Here is a 25,991-nt window from a genome sequence, read left to right as displayed (position 1 = left end):
GCACACCTAGCCCCTACAAAGGACTAGGTCTCTCAAAAATACATGAAACCTTCCATGCCCATACTTGCCTGGTAAGCCTATTTAATACCACCCTCACTGGGCTTCATTAGGTCTCAGCCCAAAACCCTACTAACTGTTGGATGTGCCTCCCCCTGCACTTCAGGCCATACATTTCAACCCCTATACCTGAACAATGGAACAACTTCAGCACAGAAATAAACACCACTTCCATTTTAGTAGGACCTCTTTTTTCCAATCGAAATAACTCATACCTCAAAACTCACCTGTGTAAAATTTAGCAATACTATAGACACAACCAACTCCCAATGCATCAGGTGGGTAACTCCTCCCACACGAATAGTCTGCCTACCCTCAGGAATATTTTTTGTCTGTGGTACCTCGGCCTATTGTTGTTTGAATGGCTCTTCAGAATCTATGTGCTTCCTCTCATTCTTAGTGCCCCCCATGACCATCTACACTGAACAAGATTCATACAATCATGTCATACCTAACCCCCACAACAAAAGAGTACCCATTCTTCTGTTTGTTATTGGAACAGGAGTGCTGGGCGGACTAGGTACTGGCATTGGCGGTATCACAAGCTGTACTTAGTTCTACTACAAACTATTTCAAGAAATAAATGATGACATGGAACAGGTCGCCAACTCCCTGGTCACCGTGCAAGATCAACTTAACTCCCTAGCAGCAGTAGTCCTTCAAACTTGAAGAGTTTTAGACTTGCTAACTGCTGAAAGAGGGGGAACCTGTTTATTTTTAGGGGAAGAATGCTGTTATTATGTTAATCAATCTGGAATTGTCACCAAGAAAGTTAAAGAAATTCAAGATCAAATACAACGTACAGCAGAGGAGCTTCAAAACACCGGACCTTGGGGCTTCCTCAGCCAATGGATGCCCTGGATTCTCCCCTTCTTAGGACCTCTAGCAGGTATAATATTGTTACTCCTCTTTGGACCCTGTATCTTTAACCTCCTTGTTAAGTTTGTCTCTTCCAGAATTGAAGCTGTAAAGCTACAAATGTTTCTTCAAATGGAGCCCCACATGCAGTCCATGACTAAGATCTACCGCGAACCCCTGGACCAGCCTGCTAGCCCATGCTCTGATGTTAATGACATCAAAGTCACCTCTCTCGAGGAAATCTCAACTGCACAACCCCTACTATGCCCCAATTCAGCAGGAAGCAGTCAGAACGGTCGTCGGCCAACCTCCCCAAAAGCACTTGGGTTTTCCTGTGGAGTGGGGACTGAGAGACAGGACTAGCTGGATTTCCTAGGCCAACTAAGAATCCCTAAACCTAGCTGGGAAGGTGACCACATCCATCTTTAAGCATGGGGCTTGCAACTTAGTTCACACCCGACCAATCAGGTAGTAAACAGATCTCACTAAAATGCTAATTAGGCAAAAACAGGAGGAAAAGAAATAGCCAATCATCTATTGCCTGAGAGCACAGTGGGAAGGACAATGATCGGGATATAAACTCAGGCATTCCAGCCGGCAACTGCTACCCTCTTTGGGTCCCCTCCCTTTGTATGGGAGCTCTGTTTTCACTCTATGAAATCTCGCAACTGCAAAAACAAAACCAAACAAAACACACACACACTATATATATATATATATATATAATGTTCACACTAAAGCTGATAAATGAATGTTCATCGCATTATTCATAATAGCCAAAAAGTGGAAACAACCCAAGTGTCCATTAACTGATGAATGGATAAATAAGTGGTATATCTGTATAATGGAATATTATTCAGCCAAAAAGATAAATGAAGTATGTGCTATAACATGGAAAAAATTAGAATACATTACCAAATAAGCCATGCACAAGATGGCACCTATTGGTATGTTTTCATTTGTATGACATGTCTAGAACAGGTAAATGTCTAGAGACAGAAAGTAGATTAGTGGCTAATGGGTTGAATGAAGGGGGTATGGAGAATGATTACTAGTGGAGATGACTTTTTTTTTTTTTGAGACAGAGTCTGCCTCTGTCACCCAGGCTGGAGTGCAGTGGTGTGATCTTGACTCGGCAACCTTTGCCTCCCGGGTTCAAGCGATTCTCCTGCCTTAGCCTCCCGAATAGGTGGGATCACAGGCACAAACTACCATGCTAGGCTAATAGTTCTATTTTTGGTAGAGACAAGTTCACCATATTGGCCAGGCCACTGCCCCTGGCCATGGGGATTATTTTTAGGGTGATGAACTGGGCATGGTGGCTCATGTCTGTAATCCCAATGCTTTGGGAGGCCAAGGTGGGCGGATCACATGAGGTCAGGAGTTCGAGACCAGCCTGGCCAACACGTTGAAACCCTATCTCTACTGAAAATACAAAAATTAGCGAGGTATGGTGGCACACGCCTGTAGTCCCAGCTACTCAGGAGGTTGAGGGAGGAGAATTGCTTGAACCCAGGGGGCTGGAGGATGCAGTGAGCCAAGATCATGCCACTGCACTCCAACCTGGGAAACAGAGTGAGACTCCGCCTCAAAAAAAAAGAAAAGAAGATTTTTAGGGTGATGAAAATATTCTGGAAGTAAATAGTGGTGATCAATGTATAACTTTGTGAATATATTAAAAACCACCGAATCGTACACTTTTAAAGGGTGAACTTTATTGTGTTTGAATTATATCTCAAAGCTGTCACAAAGATACTGCATGCAAACCGCTGAATTGTACACTTTTAAGGGTGAACTTTATTGTGTGTGAGTTATATCTCAAAGCTGTCATTAAAATACAATACTGCATCCAAACTAGCAGGTGCAGTTAAGGCAGTCCAGTGTTTTTTTGCTCTTGTGGTAGTCTACAGTCCATCTATTTTTTAAATTGTCATTTAAAATGACATTTAAATGACATTTTAATGGCCAATATGGTGAACCCCTGTCTCTACCAAAAATAGAAAAATTAGCCAAGCGTGATAGTTTGTGCCTGTGATCCCAGCTATTCGAGAGGCTAAGGCAGGAGAATCGCTTGAACCCAGGAGAAAAAAAATCCTGCAAAGTAGGTCCTGTTAGATTAGTTTGGTCCAAAGCTGCATTCATCCTTTAACCTCCAGGAACTCCCACTCTTAATTGAAAGGTCATGGTGGCGTTTTCTAGTCTGCTTGTACCAGTGTCAACTTAGGGCCTGTGTCCAGTGGCCATCAAAGTCTGAGAATATTTCTTTCCCCAGTGCACATTTGGTTAATGGCTTTGGGTCTCGAGAAAAGGAGCAAGAGAATGGTTATTGCATATTTTTGTGGCATTGAAGAGTCCTTTCCCAGGGGTGGATACAGCTATTTAAATCATTGGGCTCTAAGTCTATGAAGTCTATGAAATGACTTAGATCAGTAAACTTGTGAGGGACCATGATTTCCATTGTAGAGACTGACATCAGCCTTCTATCCACTAGTTCTTGATTTCCTACCCATCCCACCCTCGCCCCCTGCCTTTTTGAAAAATATATGTAAGTCAAGAAACACCCCCCTCCCCCATTTTTTTTTTGGAGACAGAGTTTCGCTCTTGTTGCCCAGACTGGGGTGCAATGGCGCATTCTCGGCTCACCGCAACCTCCACCTCCCGGGTTCAAGCAATTCTCTTGCCTCAGCCTCCTGAGTAGCTGGGATTACAGGCATGCACCACCATGCCTGGCTAATTTTGTATTTTTAGTAGAGACGGGATTTCTCCATGTTGGTCAGGCTGGTCTCAAACTCCCGACCTCAGGTGATCCGCCCGCCTCAGCCTCCCAAAGTGCTGGAATTACAGGTGTGAGCCACCATGCCTGGCCAAGAAACACCCCTTTTATCTTTCCTTTCAGAATACCATATCTCTTTGCCATCACCACAGATCTCTCTGGGTCAAGACACCCTGGTTGCACTACTGACTTGCTTCCCATGACAGTGTATGTATACTTATATATACAAACACTGAAGCATATTATAATTTCCATGAATCCTTTGAGAGTAAGTCATACGCAGGATGCCCTTTTATTCCTGAATATTTCATTCCTAAATACAAAGATACTCTCTTTCATAATCACAATATAATGATCAAGAAATTAGGATTGGCTGGGTGTGGCGGCTCACGCCTGTAATCCCAGCACTTTGGGAGGCTGAGGCGGGCAGATCACGAGGTCAGGAGATCGAGACCATCCTGGCTAACATGGTAAAACCCCATCTCTACTAAAAATACAAAAAATTAGCCAGGTGTGGTGGCGGGCGCCTGTAGTCCCAGCTACTCGGGAGGCTGAGGCAGCAAAATGGCGTGAACCCAGGAGGTGGAGCTTGCAGTGAGCTGAGATCGTGCCACTGCACTCCAGCCTGGGTGACAGAATGAGACTCCGTCTCAAAAAAAAAAAGATATTAGGATTGATATAACATTATTATCTAATTTCATGTATCATCCAAATTCTCCGAAGTCCCATTAATGTCCTTTAGAACAAGACAAACTTGTTTTTTTCTGGTCCCAGAACTAATCCAGAATCATATTTGAATTTAGTTGTCATGTCTCTTGTTTCCTTTATTCTGGAGCCAGTTTCTCAGTCACTGCCTTTCATGACTGACATGTTTTTTTTTTTTTTTGGATTTTTGAGACAGATTCCCACTGTGTCACCCAGGCTGGAGTGCAGTGGCATTATCTTGGCTCACTGCAATGCTGCCTCCTGGGTTGGAGCAATTCTCCTGCCTCAGCCTTCTGAGTAGCTGGGATTACAGGTGTGAGCCACCATGCCCAGCTAATTTTTGTATTTTTAGTAGAGATGGGGTTTTGCCATGTTGGCCAGGCTGGTCTTGAACTCCTGACCTCAGGTGATTCACCCACCTTGGCCTCCCAGAGTGCTGGGATTACAGACATGAGCCACCGTGGCCGGCCCTGTTGCGGGAAATGGAGGGACCGGCTGAAGCCATGGCAGAAGAACGTGGATTGTGAAGATTTTATGGACATTTATTAGTTCCCCAAATTAATACTTTTATAATTTCTTATGTCTGTCTTTACTGCAATCTGTAAACATAAATTGTGAAGATTTCATGGACACTTATCACTTCCCCAATCAATACCGTTGTGATTTCCTATGCCTGTCTTTACTTTAATCTCTTAATCCTGTCAGCTGAGGAGGATGTATGTCACCTCAGGACCCTGTAATAATTGCATTAACTGCACAAGTTGTACAGCATATGTGTTTGAACAATATGAAATCTGGGCACCTTGAAAAAAGAACAGGATAACAGCAATTGTTCAGGGAATAAGAGAGATAACCTTCAACTCTGACCACCAGTGAGCCGGGCGGAACAGAGCCATATTTCTCTTCTTTCAAAAGCAAATGGGAGAAATATCACCAAATTCTTTTTCTCAGCAAGGAACACCCTGGGAAAGAGAATACGTGCCTGGGGGTATAGGTCTGTAGATGGCCCCCCCTGGGTGTGCCCGTCTTTTATGGCCTGTAGACTGTAGGGGTGAAATAGACCCCAGTCTCCCATAGTGCTCCCAGGCTTATTAGGAAGAAGAAATTCCCGCCTAATAATTTTGGTCAGATGGGTTGCTCTCAGAACCCTGTCTCCTGATAAGATGTTATCAGTGACAATGGTGCCCGAAACTTCATTAGCAATTTTAGTTTTACCCTGGTTCTGTGGTCCTGTGATCTCGCCCTGCCTCCACTTGCCTTGTGATATTCTATTACTTTGTGAAGTACTCGATGTCTGTGACCCACACCTATTCACACACTCCCTCCCCTTTTGAAAATCCCTAATAAAAACTTGCTGGTTTTTGCGGCTTGTGGGGCATCACGGAACCTACTGACATGTGATGTCTCCCCCAGACGCCCAGCTTTAAAATTTCTCTCTTTTGTACTCTGTCCCTTTATTTCTCAAGCTGGCTGATGCTTAGGGAAAATAGAAAAGAACCTACGTGACTATCAGGGCAGGTTCCCCGATACGGCCCACAACTGACATTTTTTTGTTGAGACGGAGTCTCGCTCTGTCATCCAGTCTGGAGTGCAGTGGCGCAATCTTGGCTGACAGCAAGCTCCGCCTCCTGGGTTCACACCATTCTCCTGCCTGAGCCTCTCAAGTAGCTGGGACTACAGGTGCCTGCCACCATACCCGGCTGATTTTTGTGTTTTTTTGTTAGTAGAGACAGGGTTTCACTGTGTTAGCCAGGATGGTCTCGATCTCCTGACCTCCTGATATGCCCGCCTTGGCCTCCCAAAGTGCTGGGATTACAGGTGTGAGCCACTGTGCCTGGCCACAACTGACATTTTTTAAGAATGCTGGCCTGCTGTTTTGTAGAATGTCTATTAAATTGGGTTTGTTGATGGTTTTTTTATTATTTGATAGATTCAGTTTGGTAGAAATATACAGAAATGATGTACTAGCATGATTCATGGATTCCTATTTCGTGGGTTACAATCCATTATTACTATCAGGGCTGGCTGCGTAATTTGTGGGGCCCAGCACAAATGAAAATGCAGGGATCGGGGTGGGGACAAGGAAGCCAATTTCCTCTTCTCATAAACTGGCTGCTCCAGTCGATGCAAATGGACAATGCCCAGGGAACTGTACCCTCCATGCTGGTTTGTTCTCGATTGTTGGATGGCACTGGTAAGAGGCCCCAGCTGAATGGCCTGCAGAATGTGCTGTGCCGCTGTCAGATTAGGGAGGGGACAACCGCCTTCTTGATCACCCCATGGTGCTATGAAAGTTGCAGATACAGGATAAAGTCCGCTCTACTCAGACCCAGACAAATTGGAGCTAGGAGAGCACAAAGGGGAGGAACTCATGCTTGCATGTCTAAAGCTAAAAGCTGTTTCCAGGCAATAACCCACAAGAAATTCTCTCATGTCCTTCATGCGTCTTATGCTTTGCACGGCTTGCACGTTTCACACACATGCACATATTTCTTTGACACGATTTCTTACTAGACATTTTTTAGGACTGCAGCAATTCAGATAAGATGATCTCAAAAGAAGGCTTGCCTGATAATGGCTTCTCTACCAGTGATCTACTACTAACTCTGGCTTTGAGCATCTGGTACCAATAAACTGTTTCTAAGTAGCTTACATGAACTTCTCTGTTTTACTGATAAAGGCTTCCCTTTACCCTCCCCTCTTTGGATGCATTTGTGGCTTGCTATAACTGTGCATCCCAGGTTATAATCCTTTTTGCTTACTCCCAGATAAAATAATTATACTATGAAATATTTTTTTTCCGATGTCTTTTTTTTTAGGTTGACAGTGTCCTGGGATATGGGCCCAACCCTGAACCCTCCTGCACCTATCCATGCCTAGGTTTCTGCCAGGGTGGAAGGTGATGACAAAATGTGGGCCTCCCCCAGCCAAGGTGACCCAGTCACTGCTCTGAAGCAAGGCAGGGAATGCAACGCTGGGCAGGGACCATGGGACCGGGGGTAGGGAATAGGCAGCAGCAGTCCTCAGACCCATATGTCATCAGAGGCTCCAGGCTCCCAGCATGCTCCATTGTGCCAAAAAAAGCAAAATTATAGTCTCATTAAAAATAAATAAGTCTTTAACTGAAGAATAGTCCTCCCTCAGGATGGATCCTGTGTCCTTTGCATGTCACTGTCATTTTCTGAGCACTCTTTTACTTTCCGGCTCATCTTTTTCCTTCCCAGACCAAGTTTTGTTTTTCTTTGTTTCTTTGTTTTTGAGATGGAGTTTCACTCTATTGCCTAAGCTGGAGTGCAGTGGCATGATCTAGGCATTTAGGCTCACTGGAACCTCCGCCTCCCGGGTTCAAGTGATTCTCATGCCTCAGCCTCTCAAGTAGCTGGGACCACAGGCATGTGCCACCAGGCCCAGCTAATTTTTGTATTTTTAGTAGAGACGGGTTTTCACCCTGTTGGCCAGGCTGGTCTGGAACTCCTGACTGTCCACCTCGGCCTCCCAAAGTGCTGGGCTTACAGGTGTGAGCCACCACGTCAGGCCCCACACCAAGTTTTGAATCAAGAAGTACTGGGGCTGGGCACGGTGGCTCACACCTGTAATCCCAGCACTTTGGGAGGCCAAGGTGGGTGGATCCCGAGGTCAGGAGTTCGAGACCAGCCTGGCCAACATAGTGGAACTCTGTCTGTACTAAAAATACAAAAACAACTGGGCATGGTGGCGGGCGCCTGTAGTCCCAGCTACTCGAGAAGCTGAGGCAGGAGAATCGCTTGAAACTGGAAGGCGGAGGTTGCAGTGAGCCGAGATCACACCACTGCACTCTAGCCTGGGTGAAAGTGAAACTCTATCTCAAAAGAAAAAAAAAAGTATTGGTTCTTTTTTTTTTTTTTTTAAACTGAAGCAAAATCTGCATCGCAAAAAATTAATCTTGGCCATTTTAAAGTGTACAATTCTGTGACATTTCATACATTCACAATGTTGTGCAAATACCGCTTCTATCTAGTTCCAAGACATTTTCATCACCCCAGAAGGAAACCTCGTGTGCAATAAGCAGTCAACACCTCATTTCTCCCTCTCCCTGGCCTCTGGAAACCACTAGTCTGCTTTCTGTCTCTAAGGATTTACCTGCTGTGGATGTTTCATATACATGGAATTATACAATGTGTGACCTTCTGTGTTTGACTTCTTTCACTTAGTGTAATGTTTTTGAAGTTCATCCATGTTGTAACATGTATCAGTACTTTATTCCTCTTTATGGCTGAATAAAATCTCATTATATGGATGTGCCACATTTTGTTTATTCATTCCTTGGTGGCCATTTGTCTCCAGTTCTGGGCTGTTGTAAAAAATGCTGCTATGAACACTTATGTACAAGTATTAAATATTTGTTTGGATGCCTGTTTTCAGTTCTTTTAGTCACAGTTCTAGGAATAGGCTTGCTAGGTCATCTGTTTAACTTTTTGAAGACTCACCAAACTTTTCCAAAGTGATTGCACTATTTTACATTCCCAGTTTCTCCATGTCCTTGCCAAATCACCCTTCCTTCCTCCCTCCCTTTCCTTCTCCTTCCCTTTTTCTCTTTCTCTTTCTCTTGCTCTTTCTTTCTTTCCAACCTAGTGAGTTTGAAGTGGCAGCTCATTGTGATTTTGATTCACATTTTCTTAATGACTAATGACATTAAACATCTTTTCATTTGAAGTTGGCCATTTTTATGTCTTCTTTGGAGAAATGTATATTCAATTGTATTCATATGCCCACTTTTTAATTGGGTTATGTCTTTTTGTTGTTGAGTCGTTACAGCTCTTTATATATTCTGGCACTATAATTTTGTCAGATATTTTTGATTTGCAAATATTTTCTCTCATTCTGTAGGTTGTGTTTTCACTCTGTTGATAGTGTACTTTTATGCACCATTTACAAAAAATTTGGTGAAGTCTAATTAATCTACTCTTTTCTTCCGTTGCTTGTGTTTTTGGTGTCAAATCTAAGAAATATCATTGCCAAACCCAGGGTCATAAAGATTGATGCCTGTGTTTTCCTCTAAAAGTTTTAGAGTTTTAGTTCTTATATTCAGCTGTTTGATTCATTTTGAGTTAATTTTTGTGTATCATGTAATTTTGTATATGGTATTGGTAAGAGTCCAATTTCTTATTCTTCTTCCTTTTTTTTTTTTTGGAGACAGGGTTTTGCTCTGTCGCCCAGGCTGGTGTGTAGTGGCGTGATCTCAGCTCACTGCAACCTCCGCCTCCTGGGCTCAAGCGATCCTCCCATCTCAGCTTCCCGCGTAGTTGAGACTACAGGTGCAAGCCACCACATCTGGCTAATTTTTCTATTTTTAGTAGAGACGGGGTTTCACCATGTTGCCCAGTTGGGTCTGGAATTCCTGAGCTCAAGTGATCTACCTATGTTGGCCTCCCGAAGTATTGAAATTATAGGCATGAGCTACCGCTCCAGGCCTCAGTTTCATTCTTTTGCATGTAGATATCCAGTTCTCCCAGTACCATTTGCTGAGGAAACTTCTGTCTCCATTGAAAGATCTTGACTATAGATGCATAATTTTATTTCTAGACTCTCAAGTCTATTCCACTCATCTATATGTCTTTATATAAATACCATAGGTTTTTTTTTTTGTTTTAAAATTACTGTACCTTTGTAGTACATTTTGAAATCGGGAAGCATGAGCTTTTTAAATTTTTGAGTCCTGTGCAATTTCATATGCATTTTAGCATATGCTTTTCCATTTCTTCGAAAATGTTGTTGATTCAAAAATTTCCCAGATGGCTATCTGGGAAATATAGCCACCTTCACAATATTATGTGTTTGAATCCGTGAACATTAAATGTCTTTTCTTTTCTTTTTTTGTTTTTGTCTGAGGAGTTTCACTCATCCCCCAAGCTGGAGTGCAGCGGCGCGATCTCGGCTCACTGCAACCTCCACCTCCCGGGTTCAAGCAATTCTCCGGCGTCGACCACCCGAGTAGCTGGGATTACAGGCACCCACCACCATGCCCAGCTAAGTTTTGTATTTTTAGTAGAGACAGGGTTTCGCTAGGTTGGCCAGGCTGGTCTCAAACTCCTGACCTCAGGTAATCCACCCGCCTCAGCCTCCCAAAGTGCTGGGATTACAAGTGTGAGCCACTGCACCTGGCCATGTCTTTTCATTTATTTAGATTTTCTTTAATTTTTTTCCAGTAGTGGTTTGTGGTTTTCAATCTATAAATCCTGCACCTTCTTGGTTAAATTTATGCCTAGGTATTTTATTCTTTTTGATATTATTGTAAACGGAACTTTTAAAGTTTCCTTTTCAATTGTTCATTTCTAATATGTTGAAATGCAACTGATTTTTGTGTGTTGATCTAGTATCTTGCATCTTTGCTTATTTCATTTATTAGCACTAATAGTTTTTTTTTATTTAGGATTTTCCATATATAATATCATGTAATTGGTTCCTTTTGTTGGAAAGGGATATTAAGAAATCAAGATCCAGGTGCTAAGTGTACTCATAGCTACTTTGATATAATTGCTTCTAGGACCTCTTAGCAGACAGAGCTAGATAATACATACATATACACATACTTATATCTATTTTTATATATTAAAATCCATGAATTCTTACTGATTCGGCCAACTTTAATTCTATTAGGAAAACTGGAGGCGGAACTCTCCATGTTGCAAGTAGCAGTGTCAGAAAAGCCCCAGGGTGGGAAGCAAGAGGTATACTGTGATCGATTCTGTGGCTGGAGTAAGAAGTGGCGTAGAGATGACTTTGAACTGGCACAGGAGATGTGTTCAGTATACTTAGTTTCTGTAATAACACTCTCCTTGTTTTCTTCCTACCTCTCTGGATACTCTTTTTTTGGATTCCTTTTTGAACTTCTGTTGCTCATGCCTTAAATGCTGGGTGTTCATCTGGGTTCTGTAACAAGCCTATTGCCCTCTCAGCTCACTTTCTAGATTAGCTCATTGATTCTAATGCCTTCCAGTACCTTTTCGGTAATAGCTACAGCACATGTTTTCTGTGCCTCAGATAGGCCTGTTTGACTATATACTAAACAGCTTCACTTGGATATTCTGTTGGTGCTAGTGTGTCAAAATGGAAATGTCCTAAACTCATCACTATGGCCTGTTTCACCCTTCCTCCTGGTTGCAACTAGGTTTTCTTCCTATTGCTTAATGGTTTCTTGTTGCCTAAACCAGAAACTGGGCATCCCCATGGACTCCTGCCTCTCTTTCACACCCCCACATCCCAGTCCTCTTGATTCACTCTCCTAAATATGTCAAATATGTCCATTCATCTCCATCCTTATGGCCACTGCCGTAATCAGATCGCTATTATCCCTCACTTGGATTACAGCGTGCTAATTGACCTCTCAAACCCATTCTTAGTCTTAGAACAATTAACAACATGAGTTCTGAGTTTTAGGCCTGGCTGTGCCACTTATTAGCTACATGATCTTGGTCAGACTGCTTAATCGCTTTAGGACTCAGTTTCCTCATCTGTAATACAGAGGCAAGAATAGTACCTACTTCATAAAGTAGTTGTAAGACACATATGAGGTGATGTAGTCAAAACTATTAGCATATTGGCTGACTCATAGTAAATGATCAAGAAATGTTAGTTATTATCATGATCATCATTGCAGGGTTATTCACCGCACAGCCTCTGTTATTTCTCCAATTTCTTTTCTGATTGCTTTCAGTCTTTCAGCTTTTCTGAACCTCTTCCTGTTGCTCCAGTGTTGAATGCTATCTTTTGCTTCCAGGCCTTCCCTCTGCTCCCTTTTCTTGGAATTCTCTTCTCCTTTGCCCCTTGCCCTCATTCATTCTAAGTTTATCCGTAACTTTCTCTTGATTTGGTGTCATTTATCTGTGCTCCAATAACACTCTTTAACTTCCTTTATTGAGGCTCTTATCTCACTACTGGAGTTGCCTACTTATTCGTTGGTCTCTCAAGTAAGTCCGGAGGTCAGGGACCAGTTTACCTTGTTTACTAATAAGGTGCCTGACTTGATGAATGAGTGAATGAATAGGTGATGAATGGGCCATAGCACCATCCTAGGTTTTCTGATCTCCTGTCTGGTATACTCCTGGTGGGAGCCCTGCCTGGCCACAGGAGTGGGGAAAGCTGAAGGGGGGCTTTCCCTGTGCCATATCAGCCGTTAGCAATTACTACATTATTGGTTTCCCAGATTTTAGCTCATCAGTGATTCCCAGGACTATTCCTCTGGACATGAACATGAGGCTACTTTTTCCCTTTTTTTTTTTTTTGAGACAGAGTCTCGCTCTGTCGCCCAGGCTGGAGTGCAGTGGCGCCATCTCGGCTCACTGCAACCTCCACCTCTCGGGTTCAAGCGATTTTCCTGCCCTCAGCCTCCTAAGTAGCTGAGACTACAGGCGCGTGCCACCATGCCCGGCTAATTTTTTGTATTTTTAGTAGAGACGGGGTTTCACCGTGTTAGCCAGGATGGTCTCGATCTCCTGACTTCGTGATCTGCCCGCCTCGGGCTCCCAAAGTGCTGGGATAACAGGCGTGAGCCACCTAACCCGGCCTTTTTCTCTCTTAACCTCACCAACAGTCTGATGGCCCTTCTCTCACACAGGAACAGCTCTTGAAGTTATCAACCTGTTATGACATCTGTTATCTCTAAACCCGAGTTTACTGTGTTATGTTTGCCTGGAAATATTATATGAAATGTATGAAATTGCCCACTGTTGGTAATTTCATATGGTTCATCCTATATGTGATTTTGTAAATTGGACCCACCTGAGAAGCTAACTGCTGTAATGCAAACTGTGAGTAGCTACAGACTGGAAAGGTGATGGAGTTGGCCCGGGGGGCCTGCGACAGCTGGAATTTGCGGTGGAGGTAGACACAAGTTAGCGAGACGGCTTAGAAGGCAGAAGAGAAGCTGAACTAAGGCCTCTCAACATTTTACTCTGCTTAGAAGTGGAAACATTTGGTTCAAAAGGCCTTTGCCTTAGACTCAGGGGCATTCCCAAAGGCTGCTGTTCACACCTCCTGGCCACTGAGATGGATGAACTTGGCTGCCTCTGAGTGGGAACCACGAGGCCTGACCCCCTAGGCAGTCCCAGGTTCACTACCTCGAAGGCCCGAGCGACACCGTCGGCGTTGGGAGAAGAGAGCCGCTGGGTGGCAGCAAAGGCGCGCAGGTTTCTTCCGACAGAGGCGGTTCCTTAACATACTGTAGTTTTCTTCTTTTTGAACTCCTTGCTCTAACACTCTTAGAAATTTACAGTGGTTTTATATTCTTGAATTAGACAGTGTGAGCAGAGACTCCGTTTGCCATTTCCTCTCAGAATTACAGTGATTTTTTTTCTGCGAAATTTTTTACTTATTTTTCTCCATATTATTTCCAGGAATCCTGGACTTTCCCTTGCCCCGGAAAGGCCGTGTCCAGGCCGACCTAAGCCAGGAGCCGCAGGGGCGGGAAGCCGGGGGCAGGGCCAGGCCTGGGACGCCGCCTCAAGAGCCGCGCGGACTCGGGAACCTCGGGCGGGGCCGGCGTGAGTGCGCCCGACACCTCCGGCTGCTACGGTGGCGACCGTGAACTGATGCCCTGGAAAACACCTTTAGAACATGGCTTTTTGGGGAGAGTCCCCAAACGACACCTCGCCGCGTACCGGTCCTTGGTGCAGTTTGTAAATGTCCCTCCTGTGTTCCAAAACGAAAACACTCCTTTATCTTCTAGGGCCTTCCAGAATGGGGCAGTGGAAACTAGTGTGGGGACAAAGGAGGCGAGTGGGGCCTTTTCAGGGCTCACAGAGGACCCCTCGGAGGCGCGGCCGCCGGGGGGAGCGCGACAGCACCCCGCCCCCCGCCAGCCGGGTAGGAGCCGCTCCCGAGGTGACAGGAGGCGGCGGGAGGTGGAGGAGAGAAGGTCCCGCCCCACCTCGCTCTCCTTTACGGGAAGTGATGTGGGGCCAGGCGGAAAATACCCGCCAACGACCCAAAAAAGGCCGGCGGCGGGTGGACGCGGCGCGCGGGGACCCGAGCCAGGCGGGGACAGGACGGCGGGGCGAGCCAGGTGAGGGGGCCTGAGAAGCGGGAGGCGCGCAGCGGATCCGGTCCCTCCGGGAGGGCTGAGCGAGGCGTCCCCTTGGGGCCGTCCTAGGGTTGGGGTCGGAGGCTGCGCCGCCCTTCCTCCCCGCCTCCTGGCGCCCGAGCCCGCCTGAAAAGTGGCTTCTCTCCCATGCCCTCAGCGCAGACCCCAGTGATGGCAACTGCCTGGTGCTGGCCAGGTGCGGTCCCAGGTCCGGCCAGGGTCTCAGGTCGCCTCCGGGTTGCATCCAGGTGCGAGGGTGCCCATCAGTGTTAGGAAACTTTCCAGGAGGGAAAGGAGGAAAGTCTCCGACCTCCCGCACGCCCCCCGGTTCATTCCTCCCTCTCTTGCTTTCAGTTTAACTGTTTAACCTGGTTGCCCTCCGGTTGGTGAGGGTCTGGACTGCAGACTAGCTGCGAGGGAGGGGCTCTCCCTTCTCCTGTCAGACTGAAAACTCTACCCGGCAGCCAGGCCCTCCGGTCGGGACTGGTGGTGGGGCAGATATGATGACAGGCTTTGGTAACTATTGCCAAAGCCTGTCTCTGTCCCAATAGATCACCAGTTCAGCAAAGTCAGGCCTGAAGCGAAGGGAATCTTATGAGCCCTGGACTGAGGAGCCTTCCCAGCCTTTCTGCTCCTGCTGGCCACCTGGGCCCACATGGCCTCAGGGTCTTATGCCACAGGGTCCTCTTCCTTACCCCTACAGCTTAACAGCTGTTCTTTCCTTCTGGATGGATTCTCACTTTTTATGGTTGGTTGATCAGTCAGATGTTGGAGTTGGGGGTAGAGGGATTATAGAGTTGTGCTATGTAAGTTTTCTGTAATCATTGCTAATTAAATTTGTTGATTCTCCACTCACTGTTCTTGTTCTTTTTTTTTTTTTTTTTTTCGGCCTTCTTAAAAACTTGCTTTAGAGGGAAAACACAATCTGGAAAACAGTTTCTGCAGATGGTTAGAAGTGAAGAAAGATTAACATAATGCTGAAGGAACTTGACTGATGATCATTATTTTCTGTATTTTATGTTGGTTGATGTTGTTTTATGTTTTCATTCCTACTTTTTTCTTCCTTCCTTCCTACCATTCTCTCTTCCTCCCTCCCTCCCTTTTTTCCTTCCTTAATTTCTGTGACCTGCCTTGATTTTAAATTTTGTTGAAGTATATTTAATCCATTTTTCCTTTTTTTTTTTTTTTTTTTGAGACAGAGTCTCACTCTGTCGCCCAGATTGGAGTGCAGTGGCATGATCTTGGCTCACAGCAACCTCTGCTTGCTGAGTTGAAGTGATTCTTTTGCTTCAGACTCCAGAGTAGTTGGAATTACAGGCATGTGCCCCCATGCTTGGCTAATTTTTGTATTTTTAGTAGAGGCGGGGCTGGTCTCGAACTCCTGACCTCAAGTGATCAACCTGTGTCAGCCTCCCAAAGTGCTGGGATTATAGGCTTGAGCCACCGCACCCAGCCTATTTTTCCTTTTGTTGTTTGTGCTTTTGATTTCAAATTTAAGAAAACATTGTCAAATTCAAGATCATGAAGATTTATACTTATGTTTTCTTCTAAAAGTTTTATAGTTTTAGCTCTTACATTTCATTCTTTGACCCATTTTAAGTTAATTTTTAAATATGGTGTGAGGTAGGGGGTCTAACTTCAACCTTTTGTGTGTGGATATCCAGTTCTCTCAGCACCATTTGTTTAAAACACTGTTCCTCTTTGAATAGTTTTGGCACCTCTGTTGAGATAAATTGACCATGAATGTAAAGGTTTATTTCTGGACTGTCAATTCTATTCCACTGATCTGTATGTCTGTCCTCAGGCTAGTATCATACTACCTTGATTATTGTAGCTACATAGTGTTTTGAAATCAGGATATGTGAGTCCTCCAACCTTGTTCTTTTTCAAGATTGTTTTGACTATCTAGTCCCTTGAATTTCCATATGAATTTTTTTTTTTTTTTTTTTTTTTTTTTTTTTTTTTTTTGAGACGGAGTTTTGCTCTTATTTCCCAGGCTGGAGTGCAATGGCACGATCTCAGCTCACTGCAACCTCCGCCTCCCAGGTTCAAGTGATTCTCCTGCCTCATCCTCCTGAGAAGCTGGGATTACAGGCATGGTGCCACCACGCCTGGCTAATTTTATATTTTTAGTAGAGACAGGGTTTCTCCGCGTTGGTCAGGCTGGTCTCGGACTCCTGATCTCAGGTGATCTGTCTGCCTCAGCCTCCCAAAGTGCTGCGATCATAGGCATGAGCCACCGCGCCTGGCCTTCCACATGAAATTTAAAGTCAGCTTCTCAATTTCTGTTGTTTTGGTTCTAGAAAGATGTAAGGGTTTTGAAGTGAGCAACAATCTCTAGGAGCCAGACATTTGAGTTTTCTCTCCCAAAGCTGCTTTTCCCTCCCAAAGCTGCTTTTCCCTAATCTTCTCCATCTTAGTGAATGGCAACTTCACTCTTCCAGATGCTCACACCAAACACCCTGAAATCATTCTTGATTCTTTCTCTTATACCCCACATTAAATTCCTCAGCAGGCCGGGTGCGGTGGCTCATGCCTGTAATCCCAGCACTTTGGGAGACAGGCGGGTGGATCACAAGGTCAGGAGATCAAGACCATCTGGCTAACACGGTGAAATCCCATCTCTACTAAAATACAAAAAATTAGCCGGGTGTGGTGGTACGTGCCTGTAGTCCCAGCTACTTGGGAGGCTGAGGTAGGAGAATTGCTTGCAGCCAGGAGGCAGAGGTTGCAGTGAGCTGAGATCACGCCGCTGCACTCTAGCCTTGGCAACCTAGTGAGACTCCATCTCAAAAAAAAAAAAAAAAGAAATTCCTCAGCAAATCTCACTGATTCTACTTTAAGAATATATCTGGCTGGGCGCGGTGGCTCATGTCTGTAATCCCAGCACTTTGGGAGGCCGAGACAGGTGGATCACCTGAGGTCAGGAGTTCAAGACCAGGCTGGCCAATATGGTGAAACCCTGTCTCTACTAAAAATACAAAAATTAGCCATTTGTGGTCGTGTGTGCCTGTAATCACAGCTACTCAGGAGGCTGAGGCAGGAGAATGGCTTGAACCCAGGAGGCGGAGGTTGCAGTGAGCTAAGATCGTGCCATGCACTCCAGCCTGGTCGACAGAGTGAGAGTCTGTCTCAAAAAAAAAAAAAAAAGAGAGAATACATCTAGGATGATAACCATTTCTCACCACTTGTACTGCTTCCACCAAGTTCTATCATCTCCATCACCTGGATTACTGCAAAAGCCTCCTGAAGGGCTTCCCTGCTTCCACCCTTATTGCTCCACACTCTATTCTTAACACAGCAGCCAGAGTCTATTATGTCACTCTGCTTGAAACTCTCCAATAACTTTTTATCTCAGAAGAGACGGAGTCCTCACCATGGTCTATACAGCCCTTGCATGGAGTGTGGCTTCATCTGCTATCACTCTTCCTTTTTTGACTCTGCTCCAGCCATACCTCAGGACCTTTGCACTTGTTTCCTCTGCCTGGAATGTGTTTCCCCTCAGATGTCTGCATGGCTTTCTTATTTATTTCATTCAGGTGAAAAGTTATTTTTCTGGAGAGGCCTTCTTTGACCACCCCATCTAAAATAGTATCCCTCACCCATTCCATCATTTTCTGCCCCCTTACCTTGCCTTGTTTTCTTTAGAGTATTTATAGAACTGTCATACACAAACCAGCACACACACACAACATTTGTCTTTCACTGGTAGAAGACAAGCTCCAAGATGGCCAGTAATCTGCCTTGTTCACTGTGATGTCCATAGCACATAGAATGGTTTCTGACATATATTAAGCACTCAAAAAGATATGTGTTGAACTAATGAAAAGGGAATGGAAGATGGAGCAATAGGGATCATTCTGCCATTTCTCCCATCCAAGTACTAACCAGGCCCAACCCTGCTTAGCTTCCAAGATCAGAGGAGATCGGGCACATTCAGGATGGTATGTCTGTAGAGTGTTCTGCTATTTCTTTCCCACTATTCCATCCATTTTTTTCTAAGAGAAGCAATGTCTATAGATACACCAACATCTCCTAAGTCTCTCATCTTCTGTCCTACTTTCCCAAAAATAATAGTCTTATCTTCCTTAAAAAGGGAAAGGTCAAATAAGTAGAAAGGTGAGGCTTTTGGTCCTTCCCACAGTGGCAGACCGGAGCCCTCTGTCTGTATCCTGGGAAAACTGGACAGGGCCATTCAGTGCCTATCTCCAGGGTGTTGGCCTCTTGTGCTGCTTTAAGAAGAGTGATGTTTTTTGGGAATTTAAGAAACTGGAAATTCATTTCTTATTTATTTATTCAATAGAAACGGGGTTTCACCATGTTGGCCAGGCCCCTAAGAAGGGAAATTGTCTTGCCATTGCTAAAACAAGATTGGTTCTTAAAGAGAGTAATTTTTCCCTTCTATAGCCTTCACTTTTTATGCCGCTTAGAGATTTTGCTTGGGCCATATTTGTTCTTCTGCCTCTTGGTCAGGAAGTTTGAGTTTATGATTTGGTTTCCCTTAAGCTAGGTGCAGACATGAGCCCTGAGCTGGAGGCAGAGATAAAGGTTTGTAATTTACCATGTTCGTAGGGTAAGGTGTGTAGAGTAGAGAGCATTCAGCTCTGTTTGGACTCTCTGGTTGTGCAGGTACTTGTATGATTGAGGTCTAGTAACACTCATATTTTATTTAGTGTCAAGTAAAATTAGATGCCTCTCTTACTCAAGAGGAATGCTGGAAGTTTTGTTCCTCCTTTCCTGTTTTCATTTGTTTGTTTGTTTGTTTTTTCCTCTGTATATGTTGCCCTTAAACAGAAGTTTACTGTGTAGTGCTTTAGTCAGCCAACCTCCCATGTGTGTGGAGTGAGAGTTTTGATTCTAATGTGGGGATGGAGGTGGGGTGCCAGATTTAGCAAACTAAAAAAAAGTTAAATTTGCATTGCAGATAAACACTGAATAATTGTTTCCTATATCTTATGCATTATTTGGGACATACTTTTACTAAAAAATTGTTCTTTATCCAAAATGCACATTTAACTGGGTGTCTTGTTTTGTGTCTGGCAGCCCTAGCTGGAGGTTATGCTTATGCATAGGAAATGCATCGATTGTGAAAATGTTGAAAGAATGATTGAGCCATGGCTGATTTTTGGTGATTGTGCATGTATCCAAAAGAGAGGATTTGTAAACCCAAGGAGTATTAGAATTAGAAGGAAGTTAGAGAACATTTCATTTTACTCTAGTCTTTTATAGTTAAGGGAATTTACTCCAGAGAGGTTAAGTCACTTTGTCAAAGTCACATTGAGTTAGTGGCAGAGCTGGAAGTGGGACTCTGGGACCAGCGGTTGTTCTGCTGCATAATCCCTTCCCTTAAGAGGTCATGAAAAAGTTGCTTATGTTTTCATGTTGACCTTTAGTCACATCTCTAGCCATCCACTCAAGATCACCTCATTATCATACTGTCCTTCAGTCCCCAGATCCAACATGTGGCAGCCAAAGCCATTCTCATGAGACACCTTGACTTTTCTCTGAGAGCCGCATGACTGTTGAAAGCCGCATGTGGTTCTTGTCCCTGCTGTTATGCCAGAAAGCCTGTAGTTCAATGTGGTTTTTTTTTTTTATGGTTTTGTTAACACTTTTGACTCTCTGGAGTATTTATTGTAAGGTGCTTTGATTAAGGTGGTCTTACTGAGTATAATTCCACAACAACTAAGTGTTGTCTTATGGAAAGCCTGCTTGCTTTGAGTGGCCTATTCCCACAAAATTCCTCACCCCTTTTTATTTTGGTAGAACAAATATGGAAGATATACATATGACAAGGACCAAGGTAGATAGACAGGTGTATGTGACTTGCTCACTAGAGATCTGTTCTTTTTAAACAAGATTTTATTATTTTTTATCGTAATTATTTGTACCTATTTAAAAGAAAGCAGCCTTGAAAATGAACTGCTTTCTCTAACTGCTGTTTGAATACCATATTTCAGAACCACTAATCTTGTTTTTTCATAGTCTCATTGGTTAATTCATATAAAGTCTTACCAGCTGCCAGGTCAAAGCATAATAATAAAATTGGTTGCCAAGAGACTGAAAAGTCTGTTCATTCTTATTTGCTACAGTTTATCTACCTTGGCCTGATCCCACCACCTGGGAGGCTGGTCAAGTCCTATCAGGGTATGGCTAAATACTAATCTGCTGTGTATTTGTATCGTTAAAAGCAAAGTCAAGGTCTAAATCAGCTAGTTGAACACAATAATAGGATACTTTTATTCTTGCTGTACTAGCCCTAATAAGGGGGGAAATGAAACATACAGAAATAGGTCATGACTTAAATGTTCATTTGCAAAACTAAAGAATTTTAAAATATAACCTATGATTGTGGTCAGGATTTCTTTGTTTCTTGCTAAGAAATCATTATGAAAATAGTGATTTTCATAATAAATCTCATCATTACAAGGAAACAACTCCAAGAATGAGTGAAGAGGTGTAACATTCCTTGAAAAGATAAGACATTGTCCTCACAGTCAAATACTGGAGACCTAATGTGGCTTTTCTCATTAGGGACAAGGTCAGCTGTCCCAGGTCCCACGTCTGCCCTAGGCTGTGTAGTGAAGTGGGTTGTGTAGTGAAGTGGGTTGTGGTATTTCCTCAGGCGGTGGCTCATTCCTGTGTTCCAGAGCTCCTGCTTGAATGTGGAAGAATCAACACAGTCAGGAATCAGTAGGTCGGTTTTTAGTCTCCATATTCCTGATTATTAACTATGTGATATCACACCAGTGTATGTCAGTTGGGGGTGATTTTCTTCCCTGCCCCACCCCACATAGGACATTTAGCAATGCCTGGAGACATTTTTGACTGTCACAACTGGGGAGTTACTCCTGGCATTTAGTGGGTGGAGGCCAGGGATGCTGCAAAACATTCTCAGTACACAGGACAGCCCCCAACAAAGGATTGTCCTGCCTAAAATGTCAACAGTGCCGAGGCTAAGAAACCCTGCATTAGACAACTCATTCAACCTCTTTGGCTTGCAGTTTCCCAAGTGACATGTTCTCTCCATCATGTAAAACTAACTAAGCCTAACTCTACCACTGTTGTCTTTCTAACCTCTCCCTCACCCCAATTCTAAGTCAGTAAATGTGGGGTAGGGCTCAGGCTGTTATTTATTTATTTATTTATTTATTGTCTCCACACGGGATTCTGATGGGCAGTTGCAGTTGAGGCTGAGAACCACTGCCCCCAGGGATCATGCGAAATGGGGTTCTCGTGGAGGTGCGAGGTTGGCCATAGGAGAGGAGTGGACCCTTTGGGAACAGCCTACCAGCAGGAGGAAGTGACAGGCTGGTCTTCAGTGCCTGTCTCTTGTGTGCTTCCACATGAGAGCAGGGGACCACAGAGAACGTGTACCTGAAGGGTTACACAGGGACTTGGGTTCTCAGTCTCTGCACGATAAGCTCTCAGCTGCCAGGAATATCTACTTCCCAGATTTCCAGCTGACCACCATACCCTGGAAAGGAAATAATAAAACTGGACAGTTTCTTTATTAACACCCTGATTCTAGCTTCACTAGAGCTTCTCTGGGAGGTTGAAAATCTGTAACAAAAAACCTTACCCTGAGTCATCAGCCCATTTTGCCACCCAGATAAGGAAACCACATTTGTTACACTTACAGAATTGTGTAATTTAAGAGCTAGTAGGGACCTTGGAAATTGTAGCCCAGGCTCCCCTCCCAGAAATCCAGAGCTGTGCCTCAGGTCACATAGCTAATTGATGGCAGGGATGGTTCCAGAAACCCGGTCTGATGGTTCCCTGGTGTGTTCTTTTTATGTTCTTATTCTAATACTTCTTGATTGGAGCCAGTTGTACTGTGGACAATCCAAAATTGTATGTGTTGTTCAAAAGAAGTGACATCTAGATGGAACTTTGCTAACACCCAGAGTCTCTTCCTTGAACTCCTCTGAAATACATTAGGAGGTGAAACAAGTATATTATGATTTCCCTATGTTAAAGCAGTGCAGAAATATCCAAGTGCCTGCTCTGTGCCAGCTGCTGGTTAAAGGCCTGTACTGCTACTTTTCTGTTCCAATTCTTGCCCCTCCCCGCCATAGCCCATTCTTCACACAAAGCCAGTGATGTCCAAAAAAAGGAATTCACACTCTTGAGGAGCATGAGACAAAATTTTAAAAATTAAAGGAATTCAGATCATATCTTTCTGCTTAAAATCCCCTAGTTGCTTTCATTGTAATAGGTATAAGATCCAAATATGTAGCTGTGGTCTGTAAGGGCCTCTGGTTTCTTTTTTTTTCCTTCTCCTTTCCTTTCCTACCTTCCTTTCTCCCTTCCATTCCCCCTTCCTTTCTCTTCTTCCTTCCCTTCCCTTCTTTCTTGTCTTTGTCACCCAGCTCACTGCAACCTCAACATCCTGGGCTCAAGTGGATCCTCCTACCTCAGCCTCCCAAGTAACTAGGACCACAGGAGCGTGTCACCATGCTGGGTTAATTTTTGTATTTTTAGTAGAGATGGGGTTTTACTATGTTGGCCAGGCTGGTCTCGAACTCCTGACCTCAAGTGATCTGCCTGCCTTGGCCTCCCAAAGTGCTGAGATTACAGGCGTGAGCCACTGTGCCTATCCTGGACTTTATTTTTTAAATGAAACCAGAATGCCAGTTTATTGATATATGAGAAATGGAACTGCTAAGCAGAGTAGATTCCTTTCTTTGAGGACAGTGTATGCTTCCTTTAGGAAGAATAGCCAGGTGAAGCAAATATAAAAGGAGAAGGCTACTGGATAAGTATAGACTCAGGACTCTGTGAATTGGAAATCAAAAAGACCCAAGAGCTTTAATGCTGGAGAAAGATTACCATGTTAATGCTTCCTCAAAACTGGCTATACATGAAAATCACACAGGGAGCTTTTGTTTAAAACATGCTCACAAGAGAGTGTAAATTGGTTCAACCATTGTGGAAGACAGTGTGGCGATTCCTCAAGGATCTAGAACTAGAATTACCATTTGACCCAGCAATCCCATTACTGGGTATATGCCCAAAGGATTATAAATCATGCTACTATAAAGACACATGCACACGTATGTTTATTGCGGCACTGTTCACAATAGCAAAGACTTGGAACCAACCCAAATGTCCATCAATGATAGACTGGATTAAGAAAATGTGGCACATATACACCATGGAATACTATGCAGCCATAAAAAAGGATGAGTTCATGTCCTTTGCAGGGACATGGATGAAGCTGGAAACCATCATTCTGAGCAAACTATCGCAAGGACAGAAAACCAAACACCACATGTTCTGACTCATAGGTGGGAACTGAACAATGAGATTACTTGGATACAGGAAGGGGAACATCACACACTGGGGCCTCTAAGGGGGCAGGGGCTGGGGGAGGGATAGCATTAGGAGAAATACCTAATGTAAATTATGAGTTGATGGGTGCAGCAAACCAACATGGCACATGTATACCTGTGTATGAAGCCTGCACATTGTGCACATGTACCCTAGAACTTAAAGTATATATATATATATAAAAAAAACCACACCCACAGGAAACAACAACACATTTTTCAGTCTCTCCTTTGGTGATTCTAATTTATTAGGTTTGTGGCTAGGGCTTGGGAATCTATATTTTATTTTAAATACTGCTCTAGTGATTGTTGGTGGACAACCTGGTTTGGGAACCAGTGCCTAGCTCACCTTTACTCCCAGCCTGAGTAAACTCAGGCTGGAAGAGATCATATGTCTCATACAGAGTCACACAGCAAGTGAGTGGGAAGATAGAACTCAAATCTCCCTGTCCTCTCTATGCATTGTTCAAACAACATAGTAAGATTCTCAGGGACAGAGGCAGCACAGCCTCAGAAATTGTTGGTTTCTTGGTTTTTTTCTCTATTTACATGAAACTAACCAGTCTAGTGGCAAACAGGAAATATACACAGCATAGTTTTTCTTTTTTTATTGCAAAGTGTCAGATTAGGACCAGTAACATCAGCACCACCTGGGAACTTAGAAATGCAGATTTTCAGCCCCACTCCAGACATACTGAATCTGAAACTCTGGTGGGGCCTAGAGTCTGTGTTTTAAAACCATCTAGGTGACTCTGATGCACCCCAAAGCTTGAGAACCACTGTCTACAAGTACATTTCATGACTCAATCGCTGGTTAAGGCTGCTGACCTCGGCCTTTGTAGTTGATGAGTCATTAACATTGAGGCCTTAACTTTCCTAGCCATCTGCTTTCCTTGGTGATATTTATTCAAAACGGGTGATATTTATTCAAAAATTATTGTTGTAAGTCTTCATTAGAATGCCATACACAAGCGAGGGAATAGACTTTTATTGAGCACCTGCTGTATGTGAGACAGTGTGTGTGAGGCTATTACTTATTTCATTTGATTCTCACAACCACCTTGCTAGGTCAGTATTATTATCCCTATTTTACAGATTTGGTATCTGAGGCTAGTAGAAGTTAAATATGATCTTGATGTACAGGCTATTTGCCTAACTATAGTTGTACATTTTTGCCATCTGTTGTCTCCCTAGAACAGTGGCTTACAAACTTGATTGTGTATAACCAGAAAGCCCCTGGGAAGCTTGTTATAAATGCAAATTCCCTAGGCCTGCCTTGCAGAGATCCTAATTCAGAGGCCTGAATGGGACCCAGAATTTTGCATTTTCATCACATACCCTAGGTGATTCTGCTGCCAGTCCTGGATCCATTTTCACCTGCCCTAATTGGTTGACCAGTTGCCCCTCAAGGCTTCTCTGAGGTTCTGTGTTCTCCTGTGTTTTGTGGTCACAGGCCTTGGACACTGGGTGGAGAAGAAATATGAGTATGGGAGGACAGGCCATGGGAGCCTTTATTAAGAGTCTTACCTGTCTGGCTCTTTCTGCTGTCTCTACTGCTTCTTAGAGGGTTCCTAGGCCATATTTTGGCTTTGAGTAACTTGTGATTCTTTCCATTATCTATCCCAAAGTTTGGAACTGTTCTTTTAGCAATTGTGCCCTTTTGTCTGTGGGGTGCATAGATGTGAGCAATTTCCTTCAGGCTGTAATTAATAACTGTGGAGTAGGGAGTTGCTTCAGCTTTTGAGTTCAGAAATGGTATTTCATCTGTTTGGTGATAAAAGCCCTTATTTTTCAGGGATATAATTGACATATTTAGTGAATGACTTGGTTTAGAACTTAGAAATGCAGATTTTCAGCCCCACACCAACATACTGAATTCACTAAATAATTAGAAGACTGGGTCAGGTGCGGTGGCTTACGCCTGTAATCCCAGCACTTTGGGAGGCCGAGGCGGGCAGATCACGAGGTCAGGAGATCGAGACCATCCTGGCTAACATGGTGAAACCCTGTCTCTACTAAAAATACAAAAAATTAGCCAGACGTGGTGGCAGGCGCCTATAGTCCTAGCTACTTGGGAGGCTGAGGCAGAAGAATGGCGTGAACCCGGGAGGCGGAGCTTGCAGTGAGCTGAGATCGTGCCACTGCACTCCAGCCTGGGTGGCAGAGTGCGACTCCATCTCAAAAAAAAAAAAAAAAATAATAATAATTA

General features: G+C 44.0%; 1 protein-coding gene across 4 annotated transcripts in view; it reads left to right on the top strand.

Moving 5' to 3' along the window:
* Positions 1–13,283: 13,283 nt before the first annotated feature.
* Positions 13,284–25,991, top strand: part of RAB27A (RAB27A, member RAS oncogene family) — an 84,972-nt gene continuing 72,264 nt past the window's right edge. For all 4 annotated transcript variants that reach the window (XM_054451951.1, XM_054451948.1, XM_054451950.1 and 1 more), the window contains exon 1: positions 13,284–14,432. The gene's annotated coding sequence lies outside the window, so the exon portion shown is untranslated. The remainder of the gene's footprint in view (positions 14,433–25,991) is intronic.

This window comes from Pongo pygmaeus, chromosome 16 (assembly GCF_028885625.2).
Source record: "Pongo pygmaeus isolate AG05252 chromosome 16, NHGRI_mPonPyg2-v2.0_pri, whole genome shotgun sequence".
NCBI classification, from domain to species: Eukaryota; Metazoa; Chordata; class Mammalia; order Primates; family Hominidae; genus Pongo; species Pongo pygmaeus.
This window is presented reverse-complemented; position numbering and strand designations above follow the sequence as displayed.